At 40.0% G+C, this 21,099-nt stretch overlaps 1 protein-coding gene across 42 annotated transcripts in view; it reads right to left on the reverse strand.

Moving 5' to 3' along the window:
* LOC110961245 (uncharacterized) overlaps positions 1–21,099 on the reverse strand; it is a 557,011-nt gene that overhangs the window by 183,992 nt on the left and 351,920 nt on the right. For 3 of the 42 annotated variants that reach the window (XR_007947021.1, XR_007947022.1, XR_007947018.1), the window contains one exon: positions 286–21,084. The exons of the other annotated variants lie outside the window; for them this stretch is intronic. The gene's annotated coding sequence lies outside the window, so the exon portion shown is untranslated. Of the gene's footprint in view, positions 1–285; positions 21,085–21,099 lie in introns of those variants that run through there. 42 annotated transcript variants of the gene reach the window in all.

Raw genomic sequence — 21,099 nt, forward strand, 5'->3', positions numbered from 1 at the left:
AGCCTACAAAAGAAGGATGTAGCCTCCATTACATTTCCCATTAGTTTGTGAACTTTTACTTTGAAACCTTGAGTTTGGAAGTTGGCATCTTTATATACAAATTGCCTCCAAGCTTTACGGAGTAAACGGCTGCTGCAATCATGTCTAAAGTCTGTGTTTCGAGTCATAAAAGGTTAAAATGTGTTTGTAAATTTGCTTGGCTCCATAATCATTTCTTTTTTACTTAAAGAACTTTGAATGACAGTCATGTTGGCACTTTAAATATCAAACCTCACAATACATATATTGAGCCAAAATATTTAATGTTAACAACATAAACTCTGTCTAGAGTGACATCTGTAATCTGCTCTGCTCACACAACACAATGTACAGATCTTGTTCAAAGAAATACAAATGTCACATATGGTTTTGTCACTAAAAAAGTCAGATTTTCCTGATTGAGTATTATAGACATCGTTCCTCTTTAAAAAATTGAAAATCTACAAATATGCAAATATTTTTCTTTGAAAATGTTTCACTTCCAGATACAAGATGTGTCCTGAGTCTCCTGAATCATGTTCAGTGTTCAAGTTGCCACATCATGCTGGTGTAAATCACCTATTGGACAAGTTTGGCTTGAAGACTAATAGGGATATCACAAACATTGCTTGCGAACCCAATTTAAATATGCATCCATCCATTATCTATACACTGCTTAATCCTCATTAGGGCCTGGAGTGTATCCCAGCTTACTGAGGGTGAAGGCAGGGGACGCCTTGGACAGGTCACCAGTCTATCACAGGACTACACAGAGAGACAAACAATCATACTCACATTCGCACCTACAATTTAGAGTTACCATCACCTTAAATCTGTTTTTTAAAAAATCTTTTAATCAGAGAAATGTTACAGTTTCTGTAGAAGACCAAAAACACTTTTCTGAGTGGAAGAGTTACAACTCAAGTTTTTTAGGGTCATTATATTCATGAATTCAAGTTCATTGACTCGAGTCCTCACCTCTGTTACTAATGCATCTTCTAGTAATAATAATCTGACATCATCACATCTGTAGCGATCAGGATTTTTCTGCAGCCACAGCTAGTGGATGTACATGAAGTCCACAGAAAGTGTTTGAGATGCCTGTGTGGGCTTTCAGAGGGCACTCTGGACTTCATGGATATGTGCCTCTAAATCTGTTACATCTGCAACTCTGCAAATGTAAGGAAACGTAAACCCTTGGATTCAGCCTGAAAGGAAGAAAATAAGAGCAAGAAGTCAAAAGAGAAGAAAAGGGAACCAAAAAAGGTGAGAAGGGGAAGAAAAGTGATTTCATTTAGTCAAAAAGGAAAAAAGTCTGCATTCTAAAATCGGAAAGCAGAAGACTGAACTAAGAAAAGAGAAAAAGAAAACAAGTAAGAAGGTGCAAAGAAAGAACAAGATAGCAAGAGGAGCTGAGTTAAAGTGCCAAGGAAAGTGGAAGAGAGAAAAAGAACATGAAATAAAGGAAGGAGGGGAGAGGAGGGATAGAGAAAGAGAAGAGAGATAGTAACAAAGAGGAGAGAGGAGGCTGCCAGCTCTTTCGCTCTCTGTGAAGCGTCTTAAAGGCCTCAGACTCTCATGTATATTAATGGTGCTGCGATATGACAATGGTGACACAAAGCCTGTTTACAGGGAGCTGGCTGACTGCAGCCAGGTTGAAGCTGTTTAGCATGCGACTCTGCAGGGATTTATCACACTGCACCCATGTCGAAGGCTGCTCAACGTAATACAGGAACACAGCTTTTTGTACAGTGCATTTACATTTTACTTTTTCTTCTCAGGCATTTAGCCGACACATTTATGTGGAGTAACTTGCAATGAGAGCAACGTTAGAAAACATTCCAGGATCGTGCCAAGAGATTACAAGGAGACTGGATTAAGGAGGTCAAAGGTCAGGGGCATGAAATACTGTAATTCTAATTCACCTAGTGTAGCATAAAACTACAACTTGACAAAAATGTTGGCCTTAAAAACTTAATTAATCACAATTCAAAGTAAATATTGTCGTTGTGCCAACAAACTAAGACAGCCAAGTGCAGGAAAACAAAAACAAAAAACTGTCTTCACACAGAGTTTACTTTGTCCTTTGTATTGTTGTATTGTGAAATCTTATTTTTCACATGGAAACAGTACAACCCTGTGTAGAAGTAGAGACAACTCAATAATGCATTTTGTGTCATGGAACAAAATGCCATAAATGATTAAATATGAAAAAAAGCTTTAAACAGTTGAGTTTCTTTGATTATTTACTTCACAAAACTGAATAAACACAAATATAGAAATCAGTCATTTTTCCAAAGGTGTTGACAATACTGAGGAACTCTACATGCTATACATATTTTACTGTTTACATTTTGAAAACCTTTACAAATGCTGGATTTTCACATTGTTCTGCACATCAGCTCTGGAAAGATATTTCTCTATGCTGAATGTATCTTTCAATAACTGGCTCCACTGGACACTGTTTTTGAGTATTGTATTTGTTGATCAGGTACATTTTATTTATCTCCAAACATCTTTTGTCATATCCTCCCTGAACCTACAGTTTAGCCAAAAAGTGTCTGAATTTACATGACTGCTGGTCTCAGCTGAGTTGGTCATGACTCCTCAGTTTGCTGAGTGAACAGGTTTTGGTTTCTTTTTAAATTTCTTACAGGATCTGGTGCAAACAGTATTTGATGAACTTTTGAGTGAACACATGGAATGATGTAGAATAAGGTGATTTAAATAAAATATAACAATTTTAAGTTTGGTTTTCCTGTTGGAACTGCACATCACACATGATAAGCAAGGGCCACGAAGAAGTTGAACAGTCAATGATTGTCTCAAATTTTTATCACATCTCGCTCTGATAAATGGTGTCATTTTGGAAATTTTTTGAAAAGAAATAGGAAAAAAAGGTATAATTCTGAATTTAGTTGACAAAATGTCCAAGAGATCATTTCTTGAAGTCATCAAATTATATCATTTTTTAAAAATTGTGAAATCATTTGCATATAGCCTCTAGCATGCATTGGATTAAAGTTAAATGCTTCTTTTTTTTCTTGGATTAAAAGGTTGGCAAGCTGGGGGCGTTGTGTCTGTTTATAAATGCATCTTCAAAGACTTTAAAAAGAGTTAAAAAGTAAAACATTTGGATTTAAATGTAAAAAATAATGTGTTCCTATCCTCACAAAGCTGAGCTGAAGGAGAAACGAATATCTCCATTTGGACCTACTGTACACCAAACAGTTTTTTTTTTGTTTTTTTGTTTCTACCGGCTGCCTCTTTGACTGAACAGTTAAACTTCGCTTGCCTTTCTTATTGTTTGAAGAAGGGCCAACCTGTCCAAGATGTGTCTGAGACTCTGTTTTCATTCAGTCCTGACTGAGCTACTTTTTATTAGTGTGGATTTCAGTGGAGAGTTTAAGTGTCCCATTGTGGTTAAAATCCGGCCAAGAATGTGTTTTCAGGTCTTTTTTTTTGTGTTTTCCTACTAGACAATGGTAACTTTTCAAAATACCTTTAGGCTGTATTTGTTCTAGGTGCTGAGCTTCAAAAACTAGTAAAAACTCACCCTATGAAGAGACACATGCTATCTATAGGCCAAACATACAACAGAGACCCACAATTTAATTAACGAGTCTGTCAATTCCAGAGAATGAATGATTTGGCAGTGATTTTTTTGTTCTCTCTCATGAGGACGTTGAACCAAATCTATTATCTTTCATGGACCAAAAAATTTTAGTGGTCTGTTTTAATATTTTCAGTCTTTTGTGGTAAATCTGCTTTTAAAACCATCAGCCATCTTGAGAGCACTTTGTTAGGAACTCCACACAAGTACTGCTCACAAAACACTCCTGGCATGGATTTTACATAATGCTGGAAACCCTCCTCTGGTTTTCTGCTCCATGTTGACATGATAACATCACATTATTTCTGCAGATTTGTCAGCTGTACAGTCATGCTGCTGATGTCCCACTCTACCACAACTCACAGGTGTTCTACTGGATTCAAATTTGATTTGACTGGGGAAGGCCATCCACTGGAACTCCAGCCATTTTATGACACTAACTTGAGACAACTTTTACTTTGTGAAAGGGTACATTATGCTGCAGGAAGCAGAATAAGAGAAGATGGTAAACTTAATGTGATACACATGCTCAGCAACAACTGGCTGTGACAGCAGCTTGGACTGTTCATACAAGGCAGGTGGATTCATGGCATTGCAGAAATGTTGATCCATCATCTGTGCAGTTTTGGTGAGTCTCTGTTCACTGCAGGTTTAGATTTCTGTTCTTGGCCGACAGGAGAGGAACCTGGTGTGGTCTTCTGCTGTTGTAAACTTCATGGTTGATCACAGCCTTTCTGTCGGCTTCTACCAGCTTAGCCATTCTCCTCTGACTCATGTCATCAGCAAGACACTTCTGTCTGCACCACTGTTGCTAACTGGATTGTTTTCTTTGTTGATTTTTTACGACCTGAGTAAACTTTTAAAACTGTGTTTTAATAACCAACTTCAGAAAAACTTAAAACAGTCAACAGTCATGTCCTGTTTTTTCCCCATTCTGTGAACCGAAGCTCCTGACTTCTTTCTGCATTGCAGTACTGCCACATGATTGGCTAATTATTATTATTATTATTATTATTAATTTTTTTGTCTGCATTTGTTCTCATTGTTCAACTCCAGAGAAGAGTGTCAACATCTTATGAGATTAATGCATATTTTAGTCTTGCAGCCAAATATTTTAAGATTTAGTGCATGCGTGTGACCATCACCAGCCCTTCCTGAGAGCTAAGCTGATATTCTTTATTAGAATTCCCTATGAAGAGCCAGGGAGGGCAGTGCTACACCTCAGTGACGTGCAGGGAAACAAAGAGTGGACAGGACGAAACAGGACAAACAGTGATAGGAAATAGCAAGCATCGCTATAACAACTGAAGAGTGTCAGGTGCTGTGCTGTGTTATCCATCAACAAAACAAAAAAAACAAACAAAACAAAAAAACTCAAAAAATAAATAAATAAGCACACAGTATTGAACACCATAAATGTGTATGTCTTGACAGTATAGAATAGAATAGGCCAGAAGAAGATACTAGAGAAAGAGAGAATGAGTTTAGTGTAGAGACTCTGGAGAGAGTCTCAGCACATTCTGGTGATGTCCACTCATTGCTCAACAGTGGGACTAACAGGAGCTGGTGAGACCTGATCAAACATTCTAGCGTGAAGGACCCTGAAGCCCAGAACAGCCATCATGGCAAGGCAGGGCCAAGATAACAGGGTACCCCCCACCCCAACCCCCACTGAGTCACAGGAGCTACACGGCGGCACACCCAGAGAGCCACCAGGGCCACCGTGTACAACACAGACTCTGAGAACAAGAGGGAGCAGCTACCGACATCCCCAGCACGCCAAGACCGACCCAGGCAGCCTGGGGCACGAGGACCCACCCGCCACCCAAGCCCAACCCCGCCTGCCCAGCCCCCACCAGAACCTTCTTCTTCCTTCAAAATCATGAACAAATTTAGCTGCTGCCTTGTTTAATTATTTTGAATAACAAAGTGAAACACCAATCTGCGATTTGATTAACATAGACATTTTCCAATATCCGATGGCAAGTGAAAACAGTAACAAAATGTTCCTTAGTTTAGCTGAATCTAAGGCCTGGGGTATATAACAAGCTGCCTTTAGACATCCTACTTTAGCTTGACTATTAGTTGTCTTTCTATTTCACAGTGCAGCACAGGCTATTACACATTTCTACAACTTAATCTTTAGAATAGTAAAACATAATCAAATAAAGTAAAATTTAAAAACAAGAAAGAGAGAAAATCAGGTAGTGATTCTAACTGAATTTTGACCAAATGTATTTTTCTTTGTTTCAGGTCCTGCCCTTTATCTCGCTCTATTTTTAGTTATTTTTCTACAATGCTAATAAAGGCATTACATGGCCCAGCAATACAGAAAAAAACATATTTACAGAGCTGACAGTTGTATATATGTAAAAAATGTGCACTTTTCCAGGCTTTCATATCCATCTCTCAGTCTTGTTCATCTTCGTCCTGACACTATATAACCTGCTGTAACACAGAGTGTGCCTAATCTTACAAATTCTGGAATGCAATAAACATGCAGGACCACTTTTATTACTGTATGTTTGGGTCTTTGCATATGTAAACATCCACACGAATGAAAGTCTGATTTGGTCCACACCTGCAGTTTGCCTCCAGCTCCTCCTCCACCTGCACGGTGAGAACGAGACGGAGCTCTCACTCTCACGTTCTGCTCTCGCTCGTCCATGGCGATGCCCCAGTAGGGAGGAGGGGGAGGAGTGATTGGGAGGTCTGGGCGAGACAGATTCAAGTCTTTATTGAAAGATCATATGGGATGACTGAGGAATCCCATTACTTGTTGATTAAGTATTGATCCTGAGCCGTCCAAGTATTAACAAGTAAGCTAATATGGGCTGACCCATGGGACCAGTGGCTCGGGGTGTGTGTGTGTTTGCCTGTGTGTATCTGTCCTTGTGTGTATGTGTGTGTGTGTGTGCGTGTGTGTGTGACTGAATGAGAAAAAAGAGAAAGACGAAGAGATATGGAAAAAGAAGGGAGTGTACCTGATAGTGTGACAGGCTGAGAGAACAGGAGAGAAAGAAATTATCACAGTAAAGGTAGAAGGAGAACGACAGCGATTAAAGTTTGAAATGACACAGAGGCAAAGTGTGGAAGAAGTTGACTGTGCGGCGGAAAAGTGGAGCAAACCTACGTGTTAACGGGTCAAAGGAGAAAAGAAAAAGCGAGGAGAGAGGTATTTAAGCAGGGGGGATGGCGGGGGTTGTATGGGGAGGTGAGGTGCTCAAGGCTTTGGTTGAAATGTCAAGCGCTTACTGCAGAGTGGAGATCAATTCCTTCATTACTCTCTGCTCCTACCATTACCATCATCGCATGGCATTTCTGCAGTGAATTGATGTCCCCTCCCATTACATCCATGCATCCATGCACATATACACGCACTGGCTGTATAAAGCACTTTTAACTACATCCTTTCACCACAGAGTACAGTAGAAGACTTATAATACATTGTGAAAAGGAGAAAACCTGTCGATAGGTTTCATTATCAATGTAAAAGTAAATCTGTATTATTCCTTATACTTGTTGATGGAACACTGAATGGAGTTACTGTATCTGGTAAAGGTCCAGGTGGCCACGAGGTTCAGACAGTGTCTGGTCATAAAGTGCAAAACATCCCAGTGTGATCATATTGAAATACAGGATGATCACAAAATGTCTACAAAAAAAAACTGAACAAAAATAAAGAGACAAAAAGTAAACATGAGACAAAAAACAGCCACAAAGAGATGCAGACACTCTAGAAAGAGCGGCTACAAAGAGACCAAAAAAAAAAAAAACAAACACAAAGAGATGCAAAATGGAGTACAATATGAGGCAAAAAGAATTCAAATGGACACAGTGTGACTGCAGAGAGTTAAACAAATTGAGAGAGATGCAAAATAACTACAAAAATGCAAAACAACTAAAGTAGATGCAAAATAAGTAAACAGAAATACAAAGTAACTACACGGATGAAAAACAACTACCAAAGATGCAAAACAAACAAGCAGAGATGCAAAAAAAAAAAACAAGAGAGATGTAAAACAGATACAGAGATATGCCAAACAGCTACAAAAAGACACAAAAACAACTATAAAGAGATGTAAAGTGGATCCCAAATGGATGCAAAATAAACATTAAGAGATGCAAAAAGAGATGCAAGAAGGTTCACCAAAAAGGACAAACAGAAAATGACAAAAGGATCCAAAACATGGGTTCTATTTGTAATACCTGTGACCACAACAACTCCAAGTGTATGCTGTATGTGTACATAAACAATATGTATTCCCTTTGACCTACTAGACTAAGAATCCTATAATTTTGAATAAAAAATATTCTATATCTGTTTCAAATACTATGAAAACACCAATACTACATTAGTATCTCTGTGGCTATAAGCAACTAACCCATTATTTTTATTAAAGAGCTATATCTTAAATGCATCTATAGCTGATATTATATCACAAAACTGTATCAAAATATGTCAAATTGTCAATTATTGCAGGTTTAAAACTGCATTAACTGATAATTTATTCACTTGGAGGAACCACCAAAAGCAAGACACAAGTAACAGTTACTTCTTAACATTTGTATGGATCTGAGATTTTGCCCAACCTGTTTAGTGCTGAGTAGACGGTGTATGTAATGTTCAATAGTGCAGCTTTAAACAAGCACAAATATGTAATTGAATTTGTTCAGAATATTTTTTTATCAGATGATTAATTGGCATTTGGTGTTCTCGTGAGTATCTCTAGCAGAAAATAAAGTGTGTATGTTTGTTTTACCAAGCGTAATAGTACAGCTCACTGATGTGTCTTAAATATTCTTCTCTTTAGATAACAGTGGCGCTCGGTGGCACAAAGACTAAAATAAGTAAGGCTTTTGCTAGGGGACATAGTCAGATTGGTTAATTGTTGGTTTTAGACTTTTCATGGGACTCGTTGACTCTAAGAGAAATATAGAATCTTGCCAGTTTAATGCTTTTGTGTGCTTCAGATAAAGCTGTGAAAGACTTGAAAACGTACAACAGTATTCCTAAGAAAATACATAAAAACATACAGAATACAGAATGTACATATACAGAAATATTGTTTATACAACTGTGCAATTTATTCTAAAATACCACAGCATGTGTTGTGTAATCAATCTTAAAAATATAGCCCTATATACATACTTCAGTGCCTGGAAATAGTTCATGTAAACTGAAGGAAACCTGTTTGTGTGTACATCAGGGAACAAATATGTATATCTAAAATAATTTGCATTAAAGAAGGGAGTTACAAAGTTTGTGTGAACAAACTCTGTCCTTCAAACAAGATGAACTGGATTAATTTGTGAATTACGTAAGTAGTTCATTTATCAAGCTGACCAGATCTGATGAAGTCCAGGCCAGATTAGTGAAGGACCTTTCCAGAGCAGAGCCATTGAAGATTGGGGTTCTCTGGATTGTATAAAAAATAGAGTGGCATGATCATGCTATTGAACTCTGCAAATCTCCAAAAGTTCATCCACCCCCCCTCCTCATTCAACCTTCAGGACCACACACTGTGAGTTCCCACTACACCTCCATCCTTCATCTTCCTTCGTAGCTCTCCCTTTTGCACTCATAGGATGATGAACTAAAGCCGTGAACTTGAATACAGATCAAGGTTGAGTCCTGACACGGCAGGCTGCAGGTTATAGCAAAGCTGAGTCAATGGAGCACTGAGGGCACAAGTTTAGGTATTGAAAATCAAAGGCCAAACACAAGGAAACTCTTAAAAATGTGTTCTTCACTCTCATAATAAAAGCACTATTATCAGTAGTCTTATTTAAGCGCTTCGGAGAAGAAGAAAGCTTTAGGATGCATAAATTATGCCATTACAAAGATGTTTTTTTCACAGCTGACAGCACAAGTCAACAGTTTTCATTGTCATAGTAAGGCTGTATTCAAACTAGCATTAGCACTGTGGTAAGACTCAATTATGTCACTGCAGTAGTAACTGTTGTGGAACAGCACAGCACTGTTTCCTCTCAAAGGGTTTGTAAGGGAGCACTGAGTTCTAATTCACTGAAAATGACCAATGCTCATTAATCTTTGGCACGAATTAACGATATCTGTAGCAAAATGGGTATCCAACACAATTCAACATCAACTCATTATCAGGAGATTATAAAGTAATACTCTGCTGCCAGTGGTGACCAGAACTATGCAACAATACTAGTAATTACAATACAAAATAGAAGGAAAAGTGCCGCAACACCTGCAAGTACGGTTCATTTGGGCTGGTGTGAAAGCAGACCAGATTTTTTTGGTTCGGACTAAAGAACCGGACCGAGACCACCTTCGGGAGGTGGTCTCGGTCCGCTTCTATGTGAACTCCAGTTCGGTTCGGTTCGCTCCTGGTGAGAACACAAACCTGTCTCCATTTGGACCGACTTGATGGTGCAGCAGACTTTTTGGTCTACGGGAGGTTCCGTAGCAACCTGCACAGGTTGTGGAGCATCACCCGCTTTCTCCGATAACGTCTTGCAATGCATCTTCTCCATGCCAAAAACGACTGTGTAATGTTCTCGTACCGAATGCGAGCTTCATGCTGGAACAACAGCAGTATTTGTGCTTGCTGCATAAAGCAATGATACGAATATATGGCAACAAGAACGAACAGGAGAGCATAGTTCATTGTTTACAAATAAACCTCGATCCATGGAATAAACACAGCCTGTTGTTTTCTTCCAGGATTTTTCCCTCTTCACATGCTGCGCCAATCAGCGTTCACCTACGTCATCTAAAACACCTTATTTTGTGAACAGCGCCGCCAAACGACTGGGGGGAGATATAACATTCATCGTAGTTGGTTCAACTGTGAAAACACTGGTGTGAATGCGAAATGAACCAGTTGAAAATAGCAACATTGTAACAACTTTTGGGTCCAAACGAACCACTCTAACGGACTAACAGGTGTGAAAGCACCCTTACAAGCAACGGTGCTTTCAAAAAATTTTGGGGAAACCAGAGTGGATCGACAGCTGAGCGGCGTAGGGAAACGGAGCTCCACACATTTGTGTGTTTGGCGGTGACAATCCCCGTGTCCACTGCTTCAGTCGAGCGGACATTTTCAGCCCTAAAGTGAATTAAAACTTATGCCAGAAACACAACAGGGCAGGCTCGACTTTCAGCTTTAGTGTTGATGGCGATAGAAAGGACTTCTTGATGAAACTGAAGCGCACGGATAATCTGTAAGACAGAGTAATTGAACTCTTTTTGAGGAAAGAAAGGAGAATGGATTTCATATACAAATAATCAGAATGTCTGGTGAGTAAAATGTTGCTATTTTCCTAAATAATATTGCGATTTTATGAAGTTATTATTGATGCTTTTTTATGTGTGTGGCAGCTGTCGCTGCAGTAGGAGACTTGCGCACCCCGGGTTTGTTTCTTCAGTAAAAGCGTTTATCATGGCTACATGAGTTATCTGTCTGTGATTCAACGCCTCTTTATACTGCATTTCTGCATAAGAAGAGGTTTTTATAGCCATAAAATAGTTATTGTGGGGTGGATTGATGCAGACAGAGCACCACTGAAGGCCTAGGTGTGAAATGCACAGCCCGCCACTGGCTTTAACATACACAGGACATGCTAAAAAGTGTTTTGTGGATTGGTCAGAGCCATTTTCATTGTTTCGCACTTACAGAATAAGAGGTTGTGTGGAAACACCAGGTTTTGTTCCAACATATATACAGAAAGGGCACCTAGTAGACCGCGGAGAGATACTTGATGAATTTCACAAAATGAGTGCTATATTTGAAATGTTGTTTCTTGTTGCTATTAATTGTAATTCATATATCTCAAGATCTCGGAGGAAGGAGAAGTCTGTATTTTCAGATATATAGATTGAGGTATTCATGCACAAATGTGATTAAGATTCTTGATAAGGGCTGGTTTCCACCTTAAGTGCAACCTGCAGTGAAAAATGTGATGCTCTATGAGTTAAGAAATGGTTTACCCTTCAAGCTGATGAAGTTTTTTTCTCCTGATGCTTGATGCACTGACATTTTATATTCTGACCATGTGAAATTATGCTTTTATCTCATCAGCTTAAGTCAAAATATATATTTTCATAAAAAACATAGCCATTTCAATGCCTATTTATTGGAGTAAAAGTGGGCATAGGTAGTATTTCTTGGTTTTGCTGGGCAAAAAACTTTAATACAAATCTTTCAGCTTATTGTAATTCAAGTTGTTCAAGAGGAAGGTAGACTTCTGCACCTTCTCCTGGGTCCTTTATCAGGTTTTAGAAAACGTAACCCATGTTGTGAGATTTTAGCCTGTCCCATGGCTTTTCAACAATCACATGAGATGTATACAAATATGAACAAAGTCCACATAAAGCGGGAGGCGATGGTGCAATGGTTCAGACAGAGGGCTGTCACTTGGAGGCTGGGGTTTTAAATCATGTGTGAAGCCACAAATAACTGTAGACTTGGAGCTTGGAATGTATGGTGGGGGGTGCATAGAGGGGAGAGGGACAAATTGCAGGTGGAGGGCTGTACATTTTTGGTTTGGTGTATTTTTTTCAGGACTTTAATTTACAACATGTACAGAAAACAACAACAAAGAAACACTTGTTTGCTCTTCAGCCCAAAACTGCAAAATTAGATGTAGACTTTGCTAAAATACCTTAGTCAGATGAGACCAGGATAGACTTCTTCCCCTCAGATTGTGTCCTGTGTAACATGTGTAAACCTGGCCAGGACTACCACAGTGAATGCACAGTACCAACAGTGAAGTACGAAGGTGGGAATATGATGATATGGAGCTGAATGAGTGCAAAAGGTGCTGAGGAGAAGACATTTATAGATGACGCTATGAATGCCTGTGGATATACCAAAATACTGTCTGACAAGATGACTCCCAGTCTGCAGAGCCATGGTGGAATAGAAATAATCCAGCATAACGATCTAAAGCACACTGCCAAAATTACACAAGGGTTTTGAAAGTAGAAAAAAGTGAAAACTATGACCTGACCAGGTACTCTGTATGACCTAAATCCAATAGAACAACTTTGGGGTACTTTAAAGAGAAAGGTAGAGGAACAGAACCCCTCCAGCAAAGCACAACTGTAAAAACATGTCTCTGAAGAATGGTAGAACATCTTCCAGGAAATTTGGTAAAAACGCTGTTATTTTCTGTGCTGAAGAGGATTGAGTCTGTCATTGAAAATAAAAGTGGACATGGGGAGCATTGAAATAAAAGATTCAGATTCCTGTAGTAACTTTTGTTGCACTGGATTTCTACTGTGCTTGTTTTTAGTATAATAAATCTGAAATCCTATTTTTCAAAGTTTACATCAGGACAAATAGCATATTGTTCAATTTATTATTATAATTTTTATTTTGGCCTTTTTTAGGCAAAGATGCCAGTGCAGTCGGCTTTTTTATTTCAGCTGACTGCATCTTTAATGGCATAACTGTAAAATATTCTAATTAAATGCTAAACATGCAACAACAACAACTAAAAAAGCAACAATTTATTTATTTATTTATTTTTTCAAACTGCCAGGCAACATAAAGGTGTTCAGTCTTCACCACTTCAGAAAGACAAGCATTTAACCGCCTAGCACTTCATATCACACTGACACCTGTGATGTCTCTTGAGGAAGGCTGTACACTACATTCTGAAACTGTCAAAGGCAATCAATCTTCTCCTCGTGACTTGTGAACCTGCTCGGCAGTTAACTTCACTGAAGATGAGATGAACCAGAGCCTACCAAATCAATCAAAATGTGTGTGTTTTTGTCTATCAAAAACATCCAGCGTAATCTACTTATAATCTATGCAGTCATCAGCGTATCAAAAGTAAACTTTAATGAACTTTACTATAACATTATTTTCACAGCTTTGATATCACCTGCTCTTCTCTCTTTTTATCTTCTGTCCTCCAGCCACTGTAAATAATTCATTTTTCATTAAAAACTCATTACCACTAAAAACCCTGCATTTATATTATCACAGAGCACGAGAGAAAAGAGTGAGAGTAGAGTGTGTGTGTGTGTGTATGTGTGTGTGTGTGCGTGTATCTGTGTGTGTGTGTGTGTGTGTGTGTGTGTGTGTGTGTGTGTGTGTGTGTGTGTGTGTGTGTGTGTGTGTGTGTGTGTGTGTGTGTGTGCACGCATTTAAGTGTGAGAGAGAGAGACAGAAAGAATGGAGTTGAAATATGAGGCAAAGCCATAAATAGATTGTGTGCTCTAATGTGATTGTCATCCTGCGGTTGCTCTTTGTCTGCAGAGAATGCAGAGTGATGAGTCCAATGAGAGAGAGATCAATGGAAGACAGGGAGAGGAGAGGAGGGTGGTGAAAGATGAGTGAAGACAGAGGGAGTGATGACCAGCTTTTCTGGATGTGTGGATAAGAAAGAGGGAGACGGAGAGACAGAGTTTGTGTGTGTGTGTGTGTGTGTGTGTGTGTGTGTGTGTGTGTGTGTGTGTGTGTGTGTGTGTGTGTGTGTGTGTGTGTGTGTGTGTGCGCACGCGCATGTGTGTGTGTGTGTGCGTGTTGCATGGTGAGAAAGTGAGAGCTTATGCATCACACTGTTTTCATATGCAGATCAGTTGGTGTTATTATTCACTGTTCACAAGCTTTGGTGTATGTTTATTTATGTGAATATACAGTGCTGGATTAAAGCTTTCATGTCACATAACACCCTTTTTGGCAGCCATGTTGGAGTTTGCTCCTGAACAGTGTTTATGAAGGTTGTCTTCAGAGCTGGTTATGTCCACACTTTCTTAATTTTAGTGGGGTCATAAACATGTTTGTTTATTATCCTATCGATTTAGTCTCTGAAGAGCTGTCACCTGCTCACTACCTCATATATCAGCATGATTAGCAGTTTAAAAAAAAACCAAAAAAACATGCAAAGGACTGGAGAGAGCTAGCTAATTACCCAACAAAGCAAAATACTCATCAGAGAATAGGGTTGGGAATTTTCTGTTTCATTTATACTCAAGAAATGTCATAAAATGATCCAAAACAGCCCTGCCCTTTTGAGGAATGGACGAGACCGCTGAAGGTGTGCTGTGGTATCTGGCACCAAGATGTTAGCAGCAGACCCTTTAACTCCTGGAAGTTTCGAGATGGGGCCTCCATGGATCAGACTTGTTCGTCCAGCACATCCCACAGATGCTCAATTGGATTGAGATTTGGGGAATTTGGAGGCTCAAACTCAACACTTCAAACTTGTTGTTGTGCTCCTCAAACCATTTCTGAACAATTCTTGCATTGTGGCATGGCACATTATCATGCTAAAAGAGGTCACAACCATCAAGGAATACTGTTTCCATGAAAGGGTGTATAAGGTCTGTAACAATGCTTAGGTGGGTGGTACATGTCAAAGTAACATCCACATGGATGGCAGGACCCAAGGTTTTCCAGCAGAACATTGTCCAAAGCATCACACTGCCTCTCCCAGCTTGCTTTCCTCCTATTGTACACCCTGGTGCCATGTGTTCCCCAGGTAAGCGATGCACATGGTCATCCATGTGATGTACAAGAAAATATGACTCATTAGACTAGGCCACCTTCTTCTATTGCTTCGTGGTCCAGTTCTGATGTTCTCACGTCTATTGTTGGTGCTTCTGGAGGTGCACAGGGGTCAGCATTGACACCCTGACTGGTCCGTGGCTATGCATCCCCATACAGAACAAACTGTGAGGCTCTGTGTATTCTGACACCTTTCTATCAGAACCAGCATTAACTTCTTAAACAATTTGAGCAACAGTAGCTCATCTGTTGGATGGGACCACACGGGCTAGCCTTCACTTCTTATGTGCTTCAGGGAGCCTTGGCCACCCATGACCCTGTTCCCGATTCGCCACTGTTTCTTCCTTGAATCACTTTTGATAGATACTGACCACTGCAGACTGGGAACACCACACAAGAACTACAGTTTTGGAGATGCTCTGACCCAATCATCTAGCTATCACAATTTGGCCCTTGTCAGACTTGCTCAAATCCTTATGCTTGCCCATTTTCCCCGCTTCTAACACATTAATTTTGAGGACAAAATGTTCACTTGCTGCCTAATATATCCAGCCTACTAACAGCCATATTCCTCTGGTCACAAAGCTCCAGTCATCCTCAAAGTTTTGTCAGACTTCTTATGACAGATGAGATCAAGTGAAGGACATTGTATGATAACCACCCGTATAAATATTGTCCAAGAAACAGTGCTTGCTTGGTCTTCAGTACAACATCTGTTTTGTGCAAACCTGGCCATAGCTACCACAGTAAATGCACACTCCTGACAGTAAAGCGTCAACATGGGAGTATGATAATTGTGGATTACATGAGTGCAAACTGTGTTCGGGAGATGTTGCTCCTGATACAATTCAAACCCTGTGCCTCTGCTGAATACTGATTGGCTGAAATAACAACTTCAAGTAAACTAATGTGATACTTCGAATTGACAGATTTTTATTTTTTGAGAGGGGGGTGTTAATGGAAATGAATGTTCCACAACAAATAAAAGAGGTACAACTGCAGCAGCAGTTCACAAAGAAAGAGGTCATTTTACTTTTTAAAAAATCCTCCTGCTATTTTATTGTTGTGTTTTCCTTCATGAAGGCTTATTTGTAGTACTTAAAATGAGGAAGTGAGAGATTTTTCAGGTGTTATTTCTAAGGTCAAGAATGAAATGTGAAGCTCAACCTTTCAGACAAAATGAATGAGAATTCCTGAAAAATGCTAAAACAAACAAATAAATAAAAATAACCGAAAAGTCCATCCCCTTCAGTCTCTTGACAACTAAGAAAACCCCTCTGCTGATGAAGACATGGCAATGTGGTCAAACAAATCAGCAAGTAGGTGGACCTTGACTTGGGATTGTTTTGCCAGTGGCTTTTTCAAGTTTGAAATTGACAGTGTAGTTTCAAAGTTGGACTTTGATTGATGTCTATCTTTCACCCGATCAAAATACTTCACATACAGTGCCTACACAAGAGGCGAGATCCCACCAAGATTTCACTGTGACTAGAGTAATATAGTCCAGATGTTACTCGTTCATACTTTCCTAATTATATCTACAGCCACACACTAGATCAAGTGCAGGTTTTGCATTTGATTGTGTAACTTAGCTTCATTCGTGTGTGTCTGTTTATTGAGATGTAGTCTCTAATCTTTGCCTGCGTGTCGGTGTTTGTGTGTGTGATTGACCATGCCGGTGTTTGGCATTCGCCTCGTCTTGCGGCCAGTCAATAAGGCAGCGTGATTATTCAGATGGGCCTCAGGTTTAACTCTCCCCTCCTCATTGACTTGATGAAGGTTTTAGTCCTGTTAAGAAGCTGACACACTTCATTACAGAGAACATTCCTCTATTGATTAAACCATTCCAAGGTCTGGCCTTTCTTTCTCAGGAAGGATCTCCTCAAAAATAACTATACCTTACTCCAACACAAACACTGAGCTTTTGCACATGCCCAAGGGTGTATGCATACAATACATTAAAAGAAACAGGCTGTGTGTAAAAACAAATTGTTTTCAGTAAGTTAATTGTAAGTAAGTTTGAAAATGCAATATGTTGTCAGGAAAAGCTGTTTCAAAATATCTGTCATATGACTGGTGGACTGTCGATTTTATGATTATTTCATGAGCTAGTTTTTTGTAAGTAGATTCTGGCTAATTAGTGAAACAGACTAAATGTGTGTGACGACTGAAAATAGAATGCCAAAATGAATTGAAGCTTCAGGGTTCTGTTTTATGTTAGAAAATTTCTACTTCCAGTCAATCCCATTGACATTTGTAGTACTACTAATTCCACATGTTTAAAAGAGGTTGATAGTACAAAAAAGAGAGAGAAAAAATTAAACTGCCTTTCCCTTCAGTCAGACACCAGCAGCATGAGTTAAAGACTACGGCTCGGTTACAACAGATGTGTCTACATGTAACTGTGAAAGGTTACGTATTTGCATGTATGTACACTGCTCAAAAAAATTAAAGGAATTTTTTTTTAATCTAAGTATAGCATCAAATCAGTGAAACATGTGGGATACTGATCTGGTCAAGTAAGTAACTGAGGGGCTTTTAAGTCAGTTTCAGCTGCTTTGGTGTTCATAAAATTAACAACAGATGCACCAGAGGGGTAACAAAGAGACAACCCACAAAACAGGAATGAGTTTACAGGTGAAGGCCACTGACATTTTTTTCCCTTCCTAATGTTTTCTGACTGTTTTTCACTAGTTTTGAATTTGGCTAGGGTAAGTGTCACTTCTGCTAGCATGAGGCAATACCTGGACCCTACAGAGGTTCCACAGACAGTCCAACTCCTCCAGGATGGCACGTCAATGCGTGCCGTTGCCAGAAGGTTTGCTGTGTCTCCCAGCACATTCTCAAGCGCATGGAGGAGATTCCAGGAGACAGGCAGTCAGTCTGGGAGAGCTTGACAGGGCTGTCGAAGGTCCTCAACTGATCAGCAGGACAGCTATCTGCTCCTTTATGCAAGGAGGAACAGGATGAGCACTGCAATAGCTCTACAAAATGACCTCCAGCAGACGACTGGTGTGAATGTCTCTGATCAAACAATCAGAAAGAGATTTAATGAGAGAGGTCTGAGGGCCCAGCGTCCTCTAGTGCCTGCTGTGCTCGCTGACTGGCACCGTGGAGCTCGGCTGGCATTTGCCATAGAACACAGGAATTTGCAAGTCCACCACTGGTGCCCTGTGCTTTTCACAGATGAGAGCAGGTTCACCCTGAGCGCATGTGACAGGCATGAAAGGGTCTGGAGAAGCCGTGGAGAACGTTATGCTGCCTGTAACATTGTTCAGCATGACCGGTTTGGTTGCGGGTCAGTGATGGTGTGGGGAGGCATATCCATGGAGGAACGCACAGACCTCTACAGGCTGGACAATGGCATTCTGACTGCCATTAGGTATCAGGATGAAATCCTTTGACCCATTGTCAGACCCTACATTGGTGCAGTGGTCCTGGATTCCTTCTGGTGCACAACAATGCCCAGTCTTATGTGGTAAGAGAACTCATGCAGTTCCTGGAGGATGAAGGAACTGATACCATTAGCTGGCCCCCACGCTCACCTGACCTGAATCCAATAGAACACCTTTGGAACATTATGTTTTGTTCCATCTGACACCATCAGGTTGCTCCTCAGACTGTCCAGGAGCTCAGCGATGCCCTGGTCCAGTTCTGGGAGGAGATACCCCAGGACACCATCTGTCGTCTCATTCAGAGCTTGTCCCGGCATCGTCAGTCATGCATACAAGCACATGGAGACCATACAAACTGCTGAATACCATTTTGAGTTGCTGCCAAGGAATTTCAGCAAGATGGACTAGTCTGCCACATCAGTTTTTTACTATGATTTTGGGGTGTCTTGAATTTAGCCCTCCTGGTTTTCATTCCCATCAAACAATGTGGCATTTTTCATGCCTAACACATTATCCAGTCCATATCAATGCTAAGATCCAGTTTGTTTTTTCCCCGTATTGAAATATGATGTATTTTCAAAGTGTTCCTTTAATTTTTCTGAGCAGTGTATGTTTGAACAATACTTTCAGAAGAGAGTAATGATGTAAGCACTTGAACTCATGGAGCTTTCAGTTTTAGTATGCTCACAACATTTGTAAAATCATGCTAAACAGTTGTTTAACTTGGTTAGATTAAGAAGGTTATAGCTTCCAATGGCAACTGCTAGTTATAGTCATTGGCCCGGTTTCACAGACAAGGCTTAAGCCTAATCCCAGACTAAAATGCTGTTTGAGCTTGCTTAACTTTAAGTCACTTGCACAAACCTATCTTAAAATAGTCATAGATTTAGTCTGTTCTGGATTAAACAAAGCCAATTGCAAGAGGGTAGATTAGAGCTACTCTTGGACTAAATTGTAGTTTATATTAATCCTGCAAAGAGGCAGGTTTAACTTCAGCTTAGTACTGTTTGTGAAAGGGAGCACAGATGGTTTGGGAGCATGGAGTATTTGGAATATCTAAATGAAGACCAGTATTCACTACAGAGGCCAGCCAGACAAATACTTGTGGACAGGAGCAATCCATTGAATCAGTACGATGAAATAACTTTCCGAGACCGCTTCCGTATGTACAAAGAAGATGCATTGGAGATCATTACATTGCTTGAGCCTAGACTTTCCTCCATGTCTCAGAGAGGAAGGCCTGTACCAAGTTCTCTTCAAGTTCTGATCACTTTGAGATTCTTGGCATCTGGAACCTTTCATCGTGAGACTGGTGATTTGTGTGGTGTCAGTGAAGCAACAGTCTGTAGAATAGTTCACAATGTCTGCAGTGCCATTTGTGAACTGAGAAATCTGTACATTAAGTTCCCTGATGCTGCTGAGCAAGCCAACTATAAAGTAAGTTTCTATGAATATGGAAACTTCCCGGGAGTGATTGGCTGTATAGATGGATGTCATATTGAAATCAAGTGTCCATCAACTCCTGATGCTGAGGAGTACAGGAACCGTAAGAACTGGTTTTCCATCAATGTCCAGGCTGTATGTACTCCCAATTTAGAGTTTTCTAACATTGTTGCCTGTTGGAAAGGAGCAACACATGATTCAAGGATTTTTCACAACTCTTCATTGTGTGCTCAGTTTGAGAGAGGGCAACATAGTGGACTACTACTTGGTGACAGTGGATATGCTCAGAGTTCCTATTTATTCACACCATGGCCACATCCCACAACAACTGAGCAGCAAAGATACAACAGAGCTCATATTCGCACTAGAGGGTTGGTCGAGCACATGTTTGGAGTGTGGAAGAATCGATTCCAGTCTTTGCGCAATACACTTCACTTTGAGCCAAGAAGATGCTGCAAGGTGATCATTGCTACAGCTGTGCTGCACAACTACCTGAAGCAGCATAACTGTCCTGACCCTCCAATGGAAGACCAGAATGATCCAGATGTGCCCATGCCCATGGCAGGAAATAACCAAGGAGGACTTGCGCTCAGAGCTGCTTTCACATTGCAGCACTTTAGTTAGAAAAAAAAAATACATTTCACCATTGAAGGCATTGATTATGGCTTGTTTTTGCCTTAATAGTGTTTTTTGTGTACAACATATATAAATAGTGTGCAGAAAAATTAAATGGGAAACTTAACCAAGGCTGTTCTAAAATGTAGGTAGTGGTGTTTACATTACTCACTCTCTCACAATTTCACAATCACTCACAATTTATTTTCACAAGATATTTCATTACACTACATAGCTGTCTCATGCATCTTTCTTTGAATAGCTCTCTCTTCTAATTTCATATCTAATTCAACCTGTAGAATTCTCATTTTCATCTCATGCTCTTCTTTCAGCTATTTCATTTTCAGCTCATGAAATTCTAAGGCTAACTTTTCATGCATGGACATCTTTTTTGGTCTCTGCGGGAAGGTGGTGGCAGTATCTTTTCTCTGGGATGCCGTACCAGATGTGGAGGGTGCACAGTCACTGTGCACTGGCTCTTCCACCAGGGTTAAAATGATTTCCTCTGGGAAAAGAACAC

Source organism: Acanthochromis polyacanthus, chromosome 15 (assembly GCF_021347895.1).
Source record: "Acanthochromis polyacanthus isolate Apoly-LR-REF ecotype Palm Island chromosome 15, KAUST_Apoly_ChrSc, whole genome shotgun sequence".
NCBI lineage: Eukaryota > Metazoa > Chordata > Actinopteri > Pomacentridae > Acanthochromis > Acanthochromis polyacanthus.